General features: G+C 36.6%; 1 protein-coding gene across 8 annotated transcripts in view; it reads right to left on the bottom strand.

Annotated features, from left to right (window-relative positions):
• The window catches only part of GPR174 (G protein-coupled receptor 174), a 68948-nt gene extending 61398 nt beyond the window's left edge, over positions 1-7550 (bottom strand). For all 8 annotated transcript variants that reach the window (XM_078065274.1, XM_078065273.1, XM_078065275.1 and 5 more), the window contains exons 1-2: positions 7421-7550; positions 7079-7183 (exon numbers count right to left, since the gene is read on the bottom strand). The gene's annotated coding sequence lies outside the window, so the exon portion shown is untranslated. The remainder of the gene's footprint in view (positions 1-7078; positions 7184-7420) is intronic.
• Between the last annotated feature and the right edge of the window lie 10437 nt (positions 7551-17987).

The raw sequence follows: 17987 nt of genomic DNA on the forward strand, positions 1-17987 counted from the left end.
GAATGGGGTATAAGTTCTTTTGGGAGAAAATCAAATCTTAGGAATAGCGTGGATTTCATGTAGACCCTTACTCCATAGGGGGAAGCACTAAATGTACTTATAAACCCCCAGATCACATTGGAAAATTCTGATTATTTTCCTTTTGCTATAAAAGCCATATTGGCTTCCCAGAGCTGTGAGAATAGACCAAGGCCAAACACTCAAAATTCTCCATGAAGAAAATGAAGTCAGCCTGCTCAGGAACAAAACCAAGGAAATCAAAACCAATTTACATTCCAAAGTGAATTTTTCAAACCTAAAAATAACTTCATACCACAAAAGGGTTATGTAAAATTAAGACTTTCTTTGGAAAACAAATTTTTGGATATGAAAAAAAAATCAATTCTATCTTTTTAATAAATGTACTGAAAATTTACAAAAAAAGATAATGAACTGATAACCACTTCTTAGAAGTACTTCATATTTCTTGGCCCAATATGACAAGGGGGTTAATGCATGAAAACATTAATTTTAGACTTAAAATTTCCTACACAACATGATACAGTCTTCGGAGGGCAGTATATTATGGTGGTTCACCAGCAATTTTAATTGTATATGTATCCAAAATATTTCCAACAAGTTCGCAAATGTGTTGCTAAATGAAAAGTCTGGAGAAAAAAACTGTGTATCTACTTAGTGTATTAAAGCATCCCACATATTGAAGATTCCATAGCATAGAATGCCCCTATTCTCCAGATATTGGTTTAGCCTGGGTTTTCACTACAGCTATGCTTGGCCCAAGTCCCAGTTAGAGAGTAGCTTACAATCCAGGGTAATAAACCTTAGTATCTCTACCCTATTGAAGCATATCACAGAGATTTTCAAATTTATTGATTCCCAGAGGTTACACAGTTTTAAATTGCCTGAGTGATCTTTTTTTTCCCTAGGAAAGTCTCAGTCACAAATGGCATTTATAGATGTGCAATTCTTACAATTTTAACTTAGAACCAAGATGGTTATTAATAAGTAATTCTATGTCAAATATGACCCAGGTCACACTCTGTGAATTCAGAAAAATATCAGTGTTCTCCCTGCAGAATGCAAAATATCTTCATAGTGCTTTGCTTAATCAAATTTCATGGTCCAAAATTGAAGGAATCTTACTCTGTCCTCCACGACTGAAAAGACCTTTCAGCAAATGGCCAGAACAAAGGTGGGTAGCCCAAAATCCAATGGATGATCACCCACTCTGGGTAACTCAGGCCCCAAATCAACTTTCCTTAATTCATCTGGATCAGTTATCTAGACTGGCCACTTCACTCTCTGTCATATTCATACTCTGCCTCAGCTAGGTAAATCATCATTGGGTTAGTTTTATTATATCCTTTGGTGTGAAATTAATCACAAATCATTTTTCTTTTTAGTCCTGATAAGCTTTTGGAGGTGATAGACTTTCAGAGGAAAAGGCATTACTGTACCAGATGGCTTGATGTGGATGTGCCTGCTTTTGAAAACAAAAACAGATATTTCTATTTTCAGTAGTTCTTCCACAGAGGGACTAATGTTAGGTCAAGTGACCAAACTTTCCTCTATCATATTGAGTTTTATGAAATATTAAAAATCAGTAACACATAAATTTAACCCCAACGTTCTTAAAAAAAAGAGAAATCTGCTAATACCTTAGAATGCAGTGGGAAAAAAAGATTAAACAACAACAGTAATAGTCTTGGCTACTCAGGGTCTTTTGTGTTCCATACAACCTTTAGGATTGTTTGTTGTAGCTCTGTGAAAATTGCTCTTGGTATTTTGATAAGGACTGCATTAAATATATAGATTGCTTTGAGTAATATAGACATTTTAACATTTGTTCTTCCAATCCATGGGCATGGAATATCTTTCCATTTCTTTGTGTCATCTTCAATTTCTTTCATCAGTGTTTTATAGTTTTCAAAGTACAGGTTTTTCACCTCTTTTACCAAATATTTCTTATAAGTTAATGACATATTTTTAAATGATAAAATAATTATCACACTTTATTTTTGGATAACATTAATGATAATTATATACTGCTTAGAGTACCTAATCATTTTTAGGTGACATAAGGTGACCTGTGAGTTGGTTCTTTAAAACTAAATATTTTGAGCAGCTCCTCTATTTTGAATATGTCAGACCAAATGGTGTGCCAGAAAATAAATGATATGTAAAAGACAAACTGATTTATTATTCATCAGATGTGTTTTTTTAAACACCCATTTAATTCTAAACCTGCAGAAGGAAATGTTTTCTTGACATTTCTGATTGATGTCACATCATTGTGTATAAATAAGGTCATCCTGATTATGAAGGTGAATAAAGTAAGACAATGACTACAAACTACAGAAACATTTTCTGTTTTAAATTAAGCTTCACAATTCTAGACTTCAAGTTATATTACAAAGCTGTAGTGATCAAAAGAGTATGGTACTGGCACAAAATAGATACGTAGACCAAAAGAACAGAATAGAAAACCCAGAGATGAACCCACAACTATATGGTCAATTAATTAATATTCAAGAAGGCAGGAAAGAATACCCAATGGGAAAAAATCCTTTCAACAAATGGTGTTGGAAACCTGGACAGCAACACACAAAAGAATGAAACTGGACCATTTTCTTACACCATACACAAAAATAAATTCAGGGGCGCCTCGCTGGCTCAGATGGTTAAGCGTCTGCCTTTGGCTCAGGTCATGATCCCAGAGCCCTGAGACTGAGCCCCATGTCAGGCTCCTGGCTCGGCAGGGAGCCTGTTTCTCCCTCTCCCTCTACTGTTTTCCCTGCTTGTGCTCTCTCACTCTCTCTGTCAAATAAATAAATAAAATCTTTAAAAAATCAAAATAAATTCAGAAAGGATTAAAACCTGAATATGAGTCATGAAATCACAGAAATCCTAGAGAAGGACACAGGCAGTAACCTCTTTGATATCGGTCATAGCATGTTTTTCCTAGACATGTCTCCTGAGGCAAGGGAAACAAAAGCAAAGAATAAACTATTGGGACTTCATCAAAATAAAAAGCTTCTGCACAGAGAAGGATACAATTGTCAAAACTAAAAGACAACCTATAGAATGGGAGAAGATATTTTTAAATAGCATATCTGATAAAGGGTTAATATCCAAAATCTATAAAGAATTTATAAAACTAAACACCCCAAAATTGAATAATCCAATTAAAAATGGGCAGAAAACATGAATAGACATTTTTTCAAAGAAGACATACAGATGGCTAACAGTCACATGAAAACAGATCACTGATTATCAGGGAAATGAAAATCAAAACTACAATGAGATATCACTTCACACGATTCAGAATGGTAAAATCAACAACACAAGAAACAACAGGTGTTGGGGAGGATGTGGATAAAGTGGAATCCTCTTGGTAGGAATGCAATGTGGTGCAGCCACTGTGGAAAACAGTATGGAGGTTCCTCAAAAAGGTAAAAATAGAACTACCCTATAATCCAGCAATTGCACTGCTAGGTATTTATCCAAAGGATACAAAATACTGACTTGAAGGGATACATGCACCCCGATGTTTATAGTAGCATGTTATCTACAATAGCAAAATTATGGAAACAGCCCAAGTGTCTGTGTACTGATGAATTGATAAAGATGTGTGTGTGTGTGTGTGTGTATGTATATGAAATAGGACATGGGGATTAAGGAGTGCACTTGTTGTGATGAGCATGAGGTGTTGTACAGAAGTGTTGAATCACTAAATTGTACACCTGAAACTAATATTATACTATATGTTAACTAACTGGAATTTAAATAAAAACTTAAAAAAAAATCTGGTAATATGTTGTTAGCTTTATAGAAATACCTGAATGTGACCTGCTAAGTAAAGCTGAAAATAATTTTAGCTAAGTATTTATAATTATAACAAAATTAAATGCTTTCTTCTGTTGTTGAGAATGTGGAGGAAACCTTGCCATTCCTTTCCATAAATACTGTGACATTGAGCAAAAGCTGTTGGAAGAAACAAATGTATTGTCAAGAAGTAAGAAAGGAATTGAAGGACTTTTTGAGTTAATGGCTGACATTTGTATATATTTTAGGGACCTAATGAGATAGTAATTATGCTGTCCAAGATGCAGTTGAGCCTGAATGGGCAGGCTAGGCTCATGCTCTGAGCGGAGCCATTATTTTCATGATTTACCAAATGATCATGGCCAATGGTTTAAACCTTTGTTTCCTCACTAGTTAATTAGATTTAGTGAATTTCTTGGCCCATATCCATCCCAGAACCTATACAGACTTGGTTTTGGTTAAAAACCTGTACTTCTGATTATTTCTCAGGAACTCTGTCTGCATCTTGATTCATAGCTTATGCTAATGTAGTCATTGCTGCAAGTAAAAGTTATCCCTCTGAAGCACACTCTCCTCTCTGGATTATCTTTCAATGACTATACCAAGAGAACCCACTTTAATTTTCCAAAACCCAGATATCATGTTGTTATATGATAAGCAGTAATAGTCAAGCCACTAATGACTGCATCCTCTTCTGGATTCACACACCACCAATTATTATATTAACTTCTTCACACTTTATTCTAAGTCTGTTTTGCCTTTATGCTTACCCTGTAATCTTGACTCTACTCAAACGTGGTATCTCCTAGACCTCAGAACTTCCTGAGTGCTTTCTCTTGTCTTATAGCTTGGCCAAAATATTGCCCTGGCACACGATATAACACGTAAGCATCCAGTACATGGCCAGGTCTGTGTTAATGTTGTATTATAGCACATTGTGCATATTCATTTTCATTTTAGTTCTGTGGGCATAGTAGAATAATTATCTCCTACTATTGCAAGGAAGCAGTGATAAAGCCCAACAAAGCAAATTTTGCTACATTATAGGGTCCTTGGGAGAAGCCTGAAGGGTGTCCCTTCATTCTTGAGTGATTTCAAAATGACATCTTTTAACATTTCCCAATGAACAATACATGTGTCTCTTAATCCTTGAGCCTTGTTAAACAGTAAGAAAAAGTGAAATGAGCACTGGATGAGGTGTCAGAGATGTAGGTTGTAGCCTTTTCTCTGTTGTAGACTCATAGAGGTACTTGGTACAGTCATTTCAATTCTCTGAGCCTGTTTTTCCAATTGTAAAATGCAAAACTGTCAATGTATGCCATTTTTCAAAGCATAAAAGAGTTTTAGATGTTTTCCATTGCTCCCATCAGTGACAGGATTTGAATCTGTTTCTGACAATTTTCTTTGACTCAGGGTCTACAGACTGATTCTCTAGACCTATGGCACAAGAAAAAGGCTTTTGGGAGGGTTACTTTAATGGGCAAGGGAAACAGCACTATCTGTGGTCCCTTCTTTCAGGATTAGGTAGGGTTCAGAAGAAAGAGTTAAATTCCCTTTCTGACTCTGAGTATCTGATTAATGCCAAAAGTGTCTATGAGAATTCAGACAGCATGCTTCTTTCTCCTATTCATTTCAGTTACCTAGCGCAAAGGGGGAAAATTGAGTTCATTCATTCCTAAGGGTCTCTAGGTGAAAATTCAGTGAATTTTTTGGAGGAGTCAATGTCCCACTTTGTATTTATTCACCTTTACAATATTTTAAGTACTATATTGTACCAGCCCAAACAGAATAGATACATTAGATGATTCCTGTCTCACAGAAATATTGCTGAAAACATATAGCAAGGTAGACAAGTACATGTGTTTAGAAGTGCAAATAATATTTTCTATAATAAAAAAATACCCCCCTCAGACACAAACTTCTTGAAGGATGGTTTTTACATGATCCAGATATTTGCTAGTGTGGCTGGTGGAATCTTTCCTCCAGCTGAAAAGCTTGAATTCCATCTATAAGATTAATGCATTTGCCACAATACCTGATATTTACAGCAGCTGAAGGAAAGAAATAGTCCTTGCTGAATGATTCAAAGCTCTCTAACAAATGTAGATCTAGTTGAATAAAATTATACCCTTTTTCTTCCCTGAAAAGATTAGAGCAGTATAAAATGAAGTCCATGAAAAAAATTAATAAAAAATAAATAAAATGAAGTCCATGCACACTATAGTTAACAACAGAGAAAAGAGTAGGAAAGTCATTTGAGATTTCATCCTGGGTCATGTTGGAAATCCATCCTTCCTTTTTTATAATCTCTGAATGCAGTTCCTAACAGTTACACGCTACTGATAACCCATCATTTGGTTTAAAGTTAGAAGGCACCTTCCTAAATATTTTTACTTGAGCACAAAAGAGAAACAACACACAAACCAGGAAACAATTTTACTTACATTTTGTCAAAGTAAGTTGACTATGAGTATATAAAAATGTAAAATTAACCTAAAATCAATCAGCCCATTGTTGTTTTTTTAATGTACTGATTATTCTGATAGATACAGCTTATCTGTGAGAAACAGAGCAACTATATATCTTGTTTTCTTATTTCTTTTCTCTCATTATAAATGTGTTTTGTTGTCATTGTTGTTCTGGAGTGCATTCTTTGAAAACAGAATCTCTACACCTAACATTAATTATAGTTCACATTTGCAGTAAAAATATGTAACTTATACAAGCTGATAAGAACATGCATTCATATTAGTAAAAGTCCTGAGACATTATGGTTCTTATTTTTTAATCATAGCTCATTTTGAAAATAACAGAAATCTAACCATTTTAATCATTTAACAGATAAAAATATCACCTCCAAAAAGTTACAACAAAGAGTAGATAAACAACATCCTGCACACTCTGCAAGTAACTATACTTAATACACAGTTGGTTAAATTACAAATGTTCATGGGGCTATTTTATTCAATAGCAACTGAGTGAAATACATTAGGAAAAGTCTCTCCATGTCAAACGTACATTTCTCCCTTTCTAACTTACCTCCTCCTCCCACATCAAGCAGCCAACTGTATAATTATTTTTATTTGTGCAAATACTAAGGAAGTGACATACAAGGATGGTCCAGGTTCATGATATCCATACCACCCTTAGATCTGACAGGTTACCCAGAACCTGATGTGAAGAGACAAATTCTAGATATTAATAGTAAAAGGCCCAGAAAAGATCTAATTATTCATTTAAAAAAGGAGCCTACCATTTCAGTTTCTTACTGTCTTCTCCAGAGATCTCCAAAGAATTCAAGTGATAGCCACTCCAACAAGGATACTACTGACATATGCATCAATTCCAGCTCCCTGTTCTGAGAAAAAACAATCCAATCCTTTCTCACTATCAAAAAATAAAAGGAAATAAAGAAAAAAGGAAAGGAGATAAAGAAAGAGAAAGAGAAAAAAAAGGAAAAAAAGAAAAGAAAGGAAGAGGGGAGGGAGGTACAGAGGGAGGGGGGAAAGAATAAAAAGAAACCAAATTTTTAAAAAAGCCAAAGGAAAAATGAAGATAGCAAAAGGAAAAAAAAAAAGAAAATTCTCAGCATTACCTAACCACTACCAAATTGGAAAACATGGTAGTGAGATGTCAGAGTTAAATATGCAAGCCTCTGTGCACACTGAACATTTCCGTTTTCCAGCGGGTAGCTTGAGCTAGCAAGCTCACTGGTGCTCGGTCTCTCTCTCTCTCTTTCTCTCTGATTAATGATGCAGAACTATGCTATGGGCTATACATAAAGCCTGCTAAGCTTCACACTTAGCAAAGAAACTCTTGTTTCTATTTATAGGGCCACTGTGCTTTGTCTTCCAATCTTGTGGTTGCACTAAGCTTTGAGTTTGTGACAATACATGGCCTATTTGTTTATGGAGCCTTTTGCAGAAGTTATGTGCCCTCTGGCCCCTTTCATAGATAGTGGACCACTTCAGTATTCACTGTGATCCTTTCCCTCAGGCCCTCAGTTGTAGTGTTCAGGTACCAAAGTAGACACTCCTTACCTAAGGTTGCCCTTAGGTAGCTCCCAATAGGAGAGTTCAAAGTGGGAATGACCTCTGCCTAGGGTATTCTTAGATGTGCAGACCTTTAAACCCCTGAGATTAAAATAAATATTCTACTCTTTAAGAAAAACTTGAAGAGGGCGCCTGGGTGGCTCAGTTGGTTGGGCGACTGCCTTCGGCTCAGGTCATGATCCTGGAGTCCCGGGATCGAGTCCCGCATCGGACTCCCTGCTCGGCGGGGAGTCTGCTTCTCCCTCTGACCCTCCCCCATCTCATGCTCTCTCTCTCAAATAAATAAATAAAATCTTTAAAAAAAAAAAGAAAGAAAAACTTGAAGATACCTAACTCACCTCCCACTTCCTGTTCACCCACTCCCCATTCCCCCCCGAGTCCTCAGCCAGGAAGTGCAAGTAAACCCCCATTTCCTCTCAGTGGTTAGGGATAATTGGGTGAAAAGAGGCCTGATTTCCTGTAGCCCAGACCCTTAGCCACAGCCTGTTGAAGATGGTGTTCCAAGGAGCCTAAGAGCTCCAGACCCTAGCACACACTGTATTGGACACCTAATATACCACCAGCGGCAGCAGCACCCCTGAGAGGTGAACAATGGGTGATTGAAGGCAATCTCCAAGATATAAGTAGTATTTTAGATCAGAGCAAGGGAACTTTTCACATAGACCATGTGAGAAAGGAGTATATTAGTGCAGGTCCAGCCTCATGCCAGGATATACCTTCACAGTATATTATAGGAAGCATCTGTAGGACTCTTTGCCTCAAATACTTTCTTCACTAATGCCTGAAACACAAGTCCTTTGGAGGCAAGCATTCCCTTATTCCTGAGTCTTGATTTTCAAATCCTGACACTCTTAGAAATATACTTAGTTGAAAACTTTGGTGTGAATGAATTTATTAGAATTGGAAAGATGAGAGTAGATGATAGCAGCAGGATATAAAAGAAAAATGAAAAGATTCCAGGACACAAAAACTGAATTACAAAAGCAATCTTTAATGATTTTGCACTAAGCTAGCTATGGTGAGAATAGTTCTGAGCAAGTGTAGAAAATATAGGGGAAAGGGGTAAATTAATCTAAGTTTGTATTAGGTCGGATATATTGACAACAGATCACAATTCATTTCCCCTGATGTATCTTTTTATTCTGTACTTCACAATCTGGCAGAATATGGCATTAATGCTTTGTTTATTTAAAGAAAATATTCCTACTTACTTTTTGCTGTGTCTCGAGTTTATTGTGATGCTCTCTCTCTTCACTCAGACTTAGCTCCATTCAGCAAACACCTACTGAATAACTGCCAAATGCAGACCAGTAGATCAAATATAGAGAGAATGAAGGAAAAAGAGTAGGAGAGAGCTGATGGTAAACAAAAGGATACCACCTCCCAGCAACTTTTTAGAATGTAGTTAAGCAGATAAGACATTGTGCTGTTGCCTCAAATATAAAGCAACATATATGTCATAAGGGCCTAAAAATGCCATATGTACTGCTGTAAGATTTTATAGAAGTCAGGGATGCCAAGGGCCTGGGATAAAGAATGGAATTTCAGGATGCAAGTCAGGCAAGTCTTCCAGGAGAATGAGAGTTTGGGCTGAGCCTATTAAGAATGGCAGGATTTCAATAAATACAGAACAGAAAGATATTTTTCAGATTTCTAAAAACCCATAAATTGTACTGTTTTGTATAGGCTCACCTTCTATTATCCTCGTGTTCTTCCTATCTGCTTCTACCAAGTAAGATTTGGGCATGGACATCAGTCTTGAGGTTTCAGCTGGCTGTCCCAAATTGAACTCATAGGAGCCAATCTTCATGTATTTTGACATAAAATACCTGGTGGTAAAATTTCCTGACCTAGTCTGTACTTATCTTTCTTATTTAGATCAAGAAACTTTAGCCCAATCAGAATTAAAGTAATTCCCCTATAGGAACATTGTTAAATTCCACTCCAAATGGGTCAAATAAGAATCCTACATCAAAGCTGAATGGAATATGAGTGATGGTTTAGTCTAAGCTCTAATTTTAAAGGTGAAGAAGGTAAGAGAGAAGGACCTATTCATGTCTCATGGTGAATTAAGCCTGGACTTAAACCAAGGATTCAAGAAATTTTTAAGACAATGTCCTCACCAAAGTCATTTCCATCTTGCTAGTGTCTCATGGCATTAATGATATGGGTAATTTGTTCACAGTTATATCATCTGTGGCAAGGCTTTGTCTTAGTTACATGGGAAAGGTCAAATATCAAATAAACTCAAAAGCTGAATTCTATGTCTCTGCCTTTATACATAAAAGGGGTGGATATTTTGAATCACTTAGATCTACTTTAAAAAGAAAAAAAGTTTAAGCCCCCTCAAATTAGAGATACAAGCCAAGACAATTTATATATCTTTTCTCTATAGTGTAATTTTGAAATATAAAATACATTAAAGTGGAAAAAAAAGGGAAGATGGTGGCAGAGTAGGAGGACCCTAGGCTCGCCTCCTCCCACAAATACAACAAGATAAGGATCAAATCATCCTAAATGCCTCAGAAATTGACCTGAAGATTGCCAGAACAAACTCCACAAATAAAGGTAGAAAAGAGGCCACATCGAAGAAGGTAGGAAGTGCAGAGATGTGGTTTGGTAGAGAAATGGGCTGTAGTCCCTGCAGTGGGGATGGAGCCATGGTGGTGGAGAAGGATGAGAGACAGACTAACCCAAGGGGGAGTGCATGGGGAAAAGGAATCCCCATAGTAATTGGCTTGGAAAGCAAGAGGGGATGAATTTTGTGACTTCTGACAACCAGCTGGGCTTAAAGCCTGGAGTTTTAAAAGTCAGTGGGCTTGGCTCCAAGACAGCATGGAGAACACTGGGCTGCTCTTGGAGAGAAGGCAGGGCAAATAGGCTGTGAACATACAGCATGAAAACAGCAACCTGGAGAGCACCTGGGGCACCCAGTGGGGAGGTTATTTGCTTATTTCAGAGCATGTACCTAAGAAGCAGTATTCATAGAGAGACCCCTTCAGTAACAAAGAGACTGGGAGGCATCATTCCCCTCCCCTCCCTTCAGCATAAGCACAGGGCTGCCTGCAGAAACCAGCAAGACTCCAAATCTCACTATTTAACTTGCTTACACCAAGACCTGAACCCCTTCACTCCAGTGGAACAACACTTCCCTTCCCTGTCATGCTTGTGTCAGTAGAGGGCGGTGGAACCCCTCCCTCAGAAGTCCTGGGAATTTTGCAGGGACATGGTTCTGGAGGTGGTGGCAACAGGTAGTTTTACAAGCAGACTAGAGCACAACTTCTTAAAACTTGCCACATTCATGGGGTGCCTGGGTGGCTCAGTCATTAAGCATCTGCCTTTGGCTCAGGTCATGATCTCAGGGTGATGGGATTGAGCCCCGCATCGGGCTCCCTGCTCAGCAGGAAGCCTGCTTCTCCCTCTCCTACTCCCCCTGCTTGTGTTCCTTCTCTCGCTTTGTCTCTCTCTGTCAAATAAATAAATAAAATCTTAAGAAAAAAACTTGCCACATTCAGGTCAGGGACCAAACAGTGTACACAACAGGCAAAGAAAGCTTCTGCAGTCTACTGGCCTGAAAGATAAAGCAACCAAAATAAACCAGCAGAGTCCACACTCTGAAACACCAGGCCCTAGAGAATGAAGGACACTACACTGAGGGGCAATATGGAACCTCTTCTGTATAAATTCATTGCCTCAAGAACAGATGTAGCTGATTTTCCTAGCACAAACAGGCACTGACACTTAGGCAAAATGAGAAAACAGAGGAATTTTTCCCAAGTGAAATAAAAGGACAAAGCCACAGTCAGAGATCTACCAAAACAGATATAAGTACATGCCTGATAGAGAATTGAAAGCAATGATTGTAAAGATACTCACTGGACTGCAGAAAAGAGTGGAAGGCCTCAGTGAAACCCTTACCACAATGATAAAGAATAATATAGCAGAGATAAAGTGTTCAATAAACAAAATGAGAAACACACTAGATAGTATGGACAGCAGGCTGAAAGAAGAAGAGGAATGAATTAAGGACCAAGAAGACAGTAATGGGGGGCGCCTGGGTGGTTCAGTCGTTAAGCATCTGCCTTCAGCTCAGGTCATGATCCCAGGGTCCTGGGATTGAGCCCCACATCGGGCTTCCTGCTCCTCGGGAAGCTTACTTCTCCCTCTCCCACTCCCCCTGCTTGTGTTCCTGCTCTCGCTATCTCTCTCTCCATCAAATAAATAAATAAATAAAATCTTAAAAAAAAAAAAAGAAGACAGTAATGGAAGGTAATCAAGCCAAACAAAAGAGAGAAAAAAGAATTATGCAAAATTATATAAAACATAATAACATTCATATTATAGGGATCCAAGAAGAAGATAGAGAAAAGGGGGCAGAAAATATATTTGAAGAAATAATAGCTGAAAACACTCCTAAACTGGGGAGAAAACAGATATCCAGACCCATGAGGCAAAGAGAACCCCCAACAAAATCAACAAAAGCAGATCCACACTGAGACATATTGTAACTAAATCGGGAAAATGTAGTGATAAAGAAAATATTTTTAAAAGAAGCAAGACAAAAAAAAAAAAAAGACAGTTACATACAAAGGAGAACCCATAAGGCCATCAGCAGATTTTTCAGCAGAAACTTTGAAAGCAAGAAGAAAGTGGCATGATATATTCAAAGTGCTGAATGGGAAAAATCTGCAGCCAAGAATACTCTATCCATAAAGGCTATCATTTGGAATAGAAGGGGAGATTAAAAGTTGCCCAGACAAACAAAACTAAAGGAGTTTGTGACCACTAAATCAGCCCTGCAGGAAATATTAAAGGAGACTGAGTGGAAAGGAAAGACCAAAAGTGATAGTAAGAAGGTAGGAAATACAAAAGCAGTAAGAATAAATATTCTGTAAAAAAAAAAAATCACTCGGGGCGCCTGGGTGGCTCAGTTGGTTAAGCGACTGCCTTCGGCTCAGGTCATGATCCTGGAGTCCTGGGATCGAGTCCCGCATCGGGCTCCCTGCTTGGCAGGGAGTCTGCTTCGCCCTCTGACCCTATCCCCTCTCATGTGTTCTTTCTCTCTCATTCTCTCTCTCTCAAATAAATAAAATCTTTAAAAAAAAAAAAATCACTCAATAAGTCACAAAATAAAAGATGTAAAATATGATACTGTATACCTAACACTTGAGGAGGAAAGGAGAAAAGAATGGGTTCAAACTTAAATGACCATTAACTTAATAAAAAATGCTATATACAGAAGAGGTTATATAAAAACCTAATGGTAATCATATATCAAAAACCAGTAATACATATGCAAAGAAAAATACAGAAAGAAATCCAAATATATCACTAAAGAAACACCCCCCCCCAAAAACAAAACAAAACAAAACAAAACACATGAAAGACAAGAAAGGATGAGAAAAAAATCTTTGGAAACAACCACAAAACAAATAATAAAATGGCAATAAATGCATATCTATCAATAACTACTTTGAATTTAAATGGACTAAATGCTTCAATCAAAAGACATAGGGTGACAGAATGGATAAAGAAAACAATCAACCTAAATGCTGCCTACAGGAGACTCATTTTAGACCTAAAGAAACCTACAGATTGAAATTGATGGGATGGAGAAAAAATTATCATGCAAATGGCTGTCAAAAGAAAGCTGGAGTAGCAATACTTACATAAGAAAAAAATAGATTTTTAAAACAAAGACTGTAACAAGAGACAAAGAAGGACCCTATATAATAATAAAGGGGACTACCCAACAAGAACATATAACAATTGTAGATATTTATGCACCCAACATGGGAGCACCCAAATACATAAAACAGTTAATAACAAACATAATGGAACTGATAGTAAAACAGTAATAGTAGGGGATTTTTTAAGAAAATTTATTTAAATTCCAGTTAGTTAACCTGCAGTGTAATATTAGTTATAGATGAACAATATAGTGATTCAACATTTCCATACAACACCCCCTGCTCATCACAACAAGTGAACTCCTTAACTCCTTAAACCCCATCACCTATTTAACTTGTACATTGTTTCCCTGTACTTTTTTTATTTCTTCTTTTATTTGCTGGTTGACACATTCATTGTTTTGTTGAATGTTGTTTAACTTCCATGTATTTGTGATCTTTCCTGATGTTTTTGTTTTTGTTGACTTCCAGGTTCAGAGCCTTGTGGTTAAAAAGATGCATGGTTTGACATCAATCTTCTTGTATTTGTTGAGACCTGTTTTGTGACTTAATATGTGACCTATTCTGGAGAATATTCCAAGTGTCAATAATAGGGGACTTTAATGCCACACTTATATCAATGGACAGATTAGCCAATCAGAAATCAACAAGGAAACAATGGCTTTGAATGACATATAGGACTGGGTGGATTTAACAGACATATTTAGAATATGTCTTCCTAAAATAGAATACACATTCTTTTCAGGTGCACACAGAGGATTCGCCAGAATAGATCACATGTTAGGCCACAAAATAGGTCTCAACAAATTCAAAATGATTGAATTCATACCATGCATCTTTTCTGACCACAACACTATGGAACTGGAATTCAAACACAAGAAAAAAATCTGGGAAGACCAAAAAAAAATGAGGTTAAATAAATAACATGCCATTAAACAATGAATGTGTTAACCAAGAAATCAAAGAAAAAATCGAAAATTACATGGAAACAAATGAAAATGAAAACACATGGTCCAAAACCTTTGGTATGCTGTGAAAGTAGATCTAAGAGGGAAATTCAGAGCAAGAAAGGCCTACCTCAATGAGCAAGAAAAATCTCAAATAAACAACCTAACCTAGGAATAAACCTAACCAAAGAATTGAAAGATCTGCACTCTGAACAGTATAAAACACTGATGAAAGAAATTCAGGATGACACAAAGAAATGGAAATATATTGCATGAACATGGATTGGAAGAACAAATATTGTTAAAATGTCTTTACTTGGGGCGCCTGGGTGGCTCAGTCGTTAAGCGTCTGCCTTTGGCTCAGGTCATGATCCCAGAGTCCTCGGATCAAGCCCCACAGGGAGCCTGCTTCTCCCTCTCCCACTCCCCCTGCTTGTGTTCCCTCTCTTGCTGTGTCTCTCTCTGTCAAATAAATAAATAAAATCTTTAAAAAATAAAATAAAATAAAATGTCTTTGCTACCCAAAGCAATCTACAAATTTAATTCAATCCCTATCAAATACCAATGACATTTTTCACAGAAGTAGGACAAAAATCCTACAATTTATATGGAACCACAAAAGACCGTGAATTGACAGAACAATTTTGAGAAAGAAAAACAAAGCTGGAGGTATCACAATTTCAGACTTCAAGTTACATTACACAGCTGTAGTAATGAAAATGGTATCATACCGGCACAAAAAATAGACATGTAGATCAATGGAACAGAATAGAATACTCAGACAGAAACTCACAACTATATGGTCAGTTAATCTCAAACAAAGCAGTAAAGAATATCCAATTGGAAAATGAGAGTCCCTTCAATAAATGGTGTTGGGAAAACTGTTACCCTGCATGAAAAAGAATGAAACTGGACCACCTTCTTACATCATACACAAAAATAAAAATTTAATGTGAGACATAACACCATAAAAATCCTAGAAGTTAGCCCTGGCAGTAATCTCTCTGGTATCAGGTGAAGGAACATTTTTTCTAGATATGTCTCCTGAGGCAAAGTAAGTAGAAGCAAAAGTAAACTACCAGTACTATATCAAAATAAAAAGCTTTTGTACAGCAAAATAAATCATCAATAAAACAAAAGGCAACCTACTAAATGGGAGAAGATATTTGCAAGTGACATATCCAATAAAGGTATAAAAAGTATGCAAATATATAAGGGACTTATACAAATTAACACCCAAAAGCCAAGTAATCTAATTAAAAATGGGCATAAGAAATGAATATATATTTCTTCAAAGAAGACCTACAAATGGCCAACAGACACATGAAAAGATGCTCAACATCACTCATCATCAGGGAAATGAAAATCAAAATCATAATCACTTCACACCAGAGTGGCTAAAATCAAAAACACAAGAAATGACCTGTGTTAGTGAGGATGTGAAGAAAAAACCCTCTTACACTCTTGGTGGGAACTCAAACTGGTGTTGCCACTGTGGAAAACAGTATGACAGTTCCTCAAAAAGTTAAAATAGAATTACCTTATGATCAAATAATGGTGCTACAGAATATTTACCCCAAAAAAATACAAAAATACTAATTCAAAGGGATACATGGACCACTATGTTTATTGCAGCATTTTTTACTATAGCCAAATTATGGAAACAGCCCAAATGTCCATCAGTAGATGAGTGGATAAAGAAGATGTGGTATATATACAATAGAATATTATTCAGCCATAAAAAGAATTAAATCTTGCCATTTGCAAGAACATGGATTGAGCTAGAAGGTATAATGCTAAGTGAAATAAGTCAGTCAGAGAAAGACAAATACCATATGATTTCACTCATATGTGGAATTTAAGAAATAAAACAAATAAAGAACAAAAAGAAAGGGAACAAACCAAGACACAGACTCTTAACCTTTAAGAACAAACTGATGGTTACCAGAGGGTAGCTTGGTGAGGAACTAGGTTAAATAAGTGATGAGGATTAAGGAGTGCACTTGTGATGAGCACAGGCCAATACATGGAAGTGTTGAATTACTCTATTGTACACCTGAAAATAAAATAACACTGTATATTAACTCTACTGGAATTTTTTTAAAAGATTAATAAAAATGAGTCTGTTCCCCCTTGTTCAGGGAGCCATGACTTTGTAAATTATTCTCCATAATCTCCTATTTATACAAATAATGATGATCTTGTGAGGCAAAATAATAATAGCAATAATAATAATAAATAATAGTAATAATTAATAATAAAATTGTAGGGCACCTGGGTGGCTCAGTTGGTTGATTTTTGCACGTTGCTTTTGTATCCTGCAACATTACAGAATTCATTTATTAGTTCTAGTATGTTTTTGGTGGAGTCTTTCAGGTTTGCTATATATATGACATAGTATAGTATGTCATATGCAAATAGTGTAAGTTTTACTTCTTCCTTACCAATTTGAATGCCTTTTATTTCTTTTGTCTCAGGTCATGATCTCAGGGTCATGGGATAGAGCCATGCATAGGGCTCCCTGCTCAGCGCAGAGTCTGCTTGAGATTCTCTCTCTCCCTCTCCTGCTTCCCCTCCCCCTAATTGTGCACAGTCTCTCTCTATTTTTTTTTTTTAGGAATTTTTTAAAGATTTTATTTATTTATTTGTCAGAGAGAGAGAGACCAAAGGAGGGGCAGAGGGAGAAGCAGGCTTCCTGCTGAGCAGGGAGCTCGATGTGGGACTCAATCCCAGAATCCTGGGATCATGACCTGAGCTGAAGGCAGATGTTTAACTGACTGAGCCACCCAGGCATCCCTCTCTCTCTCTCTCTCTTTAAAGTGGTTAAATAACTCTTTAAAAAAATAATAATAAAGTGTAAATAAAGGAAAAGTTTGAGCTTTTCTTAATTGGTTTAAGGAAAGAATTTTCTTATTTTTTTATTTTTTTTAAAGATTTTATTTATTTGACAGAGAGAGACACAGCAAGAGAGGGGACACAAGCAGGGGCAGAGGGAGAGGGAGAACCAGACTCCCCACTAAGCAAGGAGCCCGATGTAGGACTCGATCCCAGGACTCTGGGATTATGACCTGAGCTAAGGCAGACACTTAACGACTGAGCCACCCAGGCACCCAAGAATTTTCTTTTTAATAAATGTTTCATTATCATTTAATGTTTACCTCATGATTCTAAAATTACTCCTTCAGCTTAGCTTATTGTTTTGCATATAAATTATTGCATAATACAATATAAATTATCATTAAAATATTTTTTCTAAACATATTCATATCAGACCTATAATTTTAAAATACCAGTGGTTCTCCCTTACTAAGAATTTTCTATAATTTAAACTTTTATCGGTTGTGATTTAATCATAACTAACATTTGTTCAGCACTTTATAATCTGCAAAGTGCTTTATGCTTTGTTATGTAATTGCACAAAATTAACACATCATCATCAATAAAACATTAGGTGCTGCAATTAACAAATTAAA

This window comes from Halichoerus grypus, chromosome X, assembly GCF_964656455.1.
Source record: "Halichoerus grypus chromosome X, mHalGry1.hap1.1, whole genome shotgun sequence".
Classification (NCBI taxonomy): Eukaryota; Metazoa; Chordata; class Mammalia; order Carnivora; family Phocidae; genus Halichoerus; species Halichoerus grypus.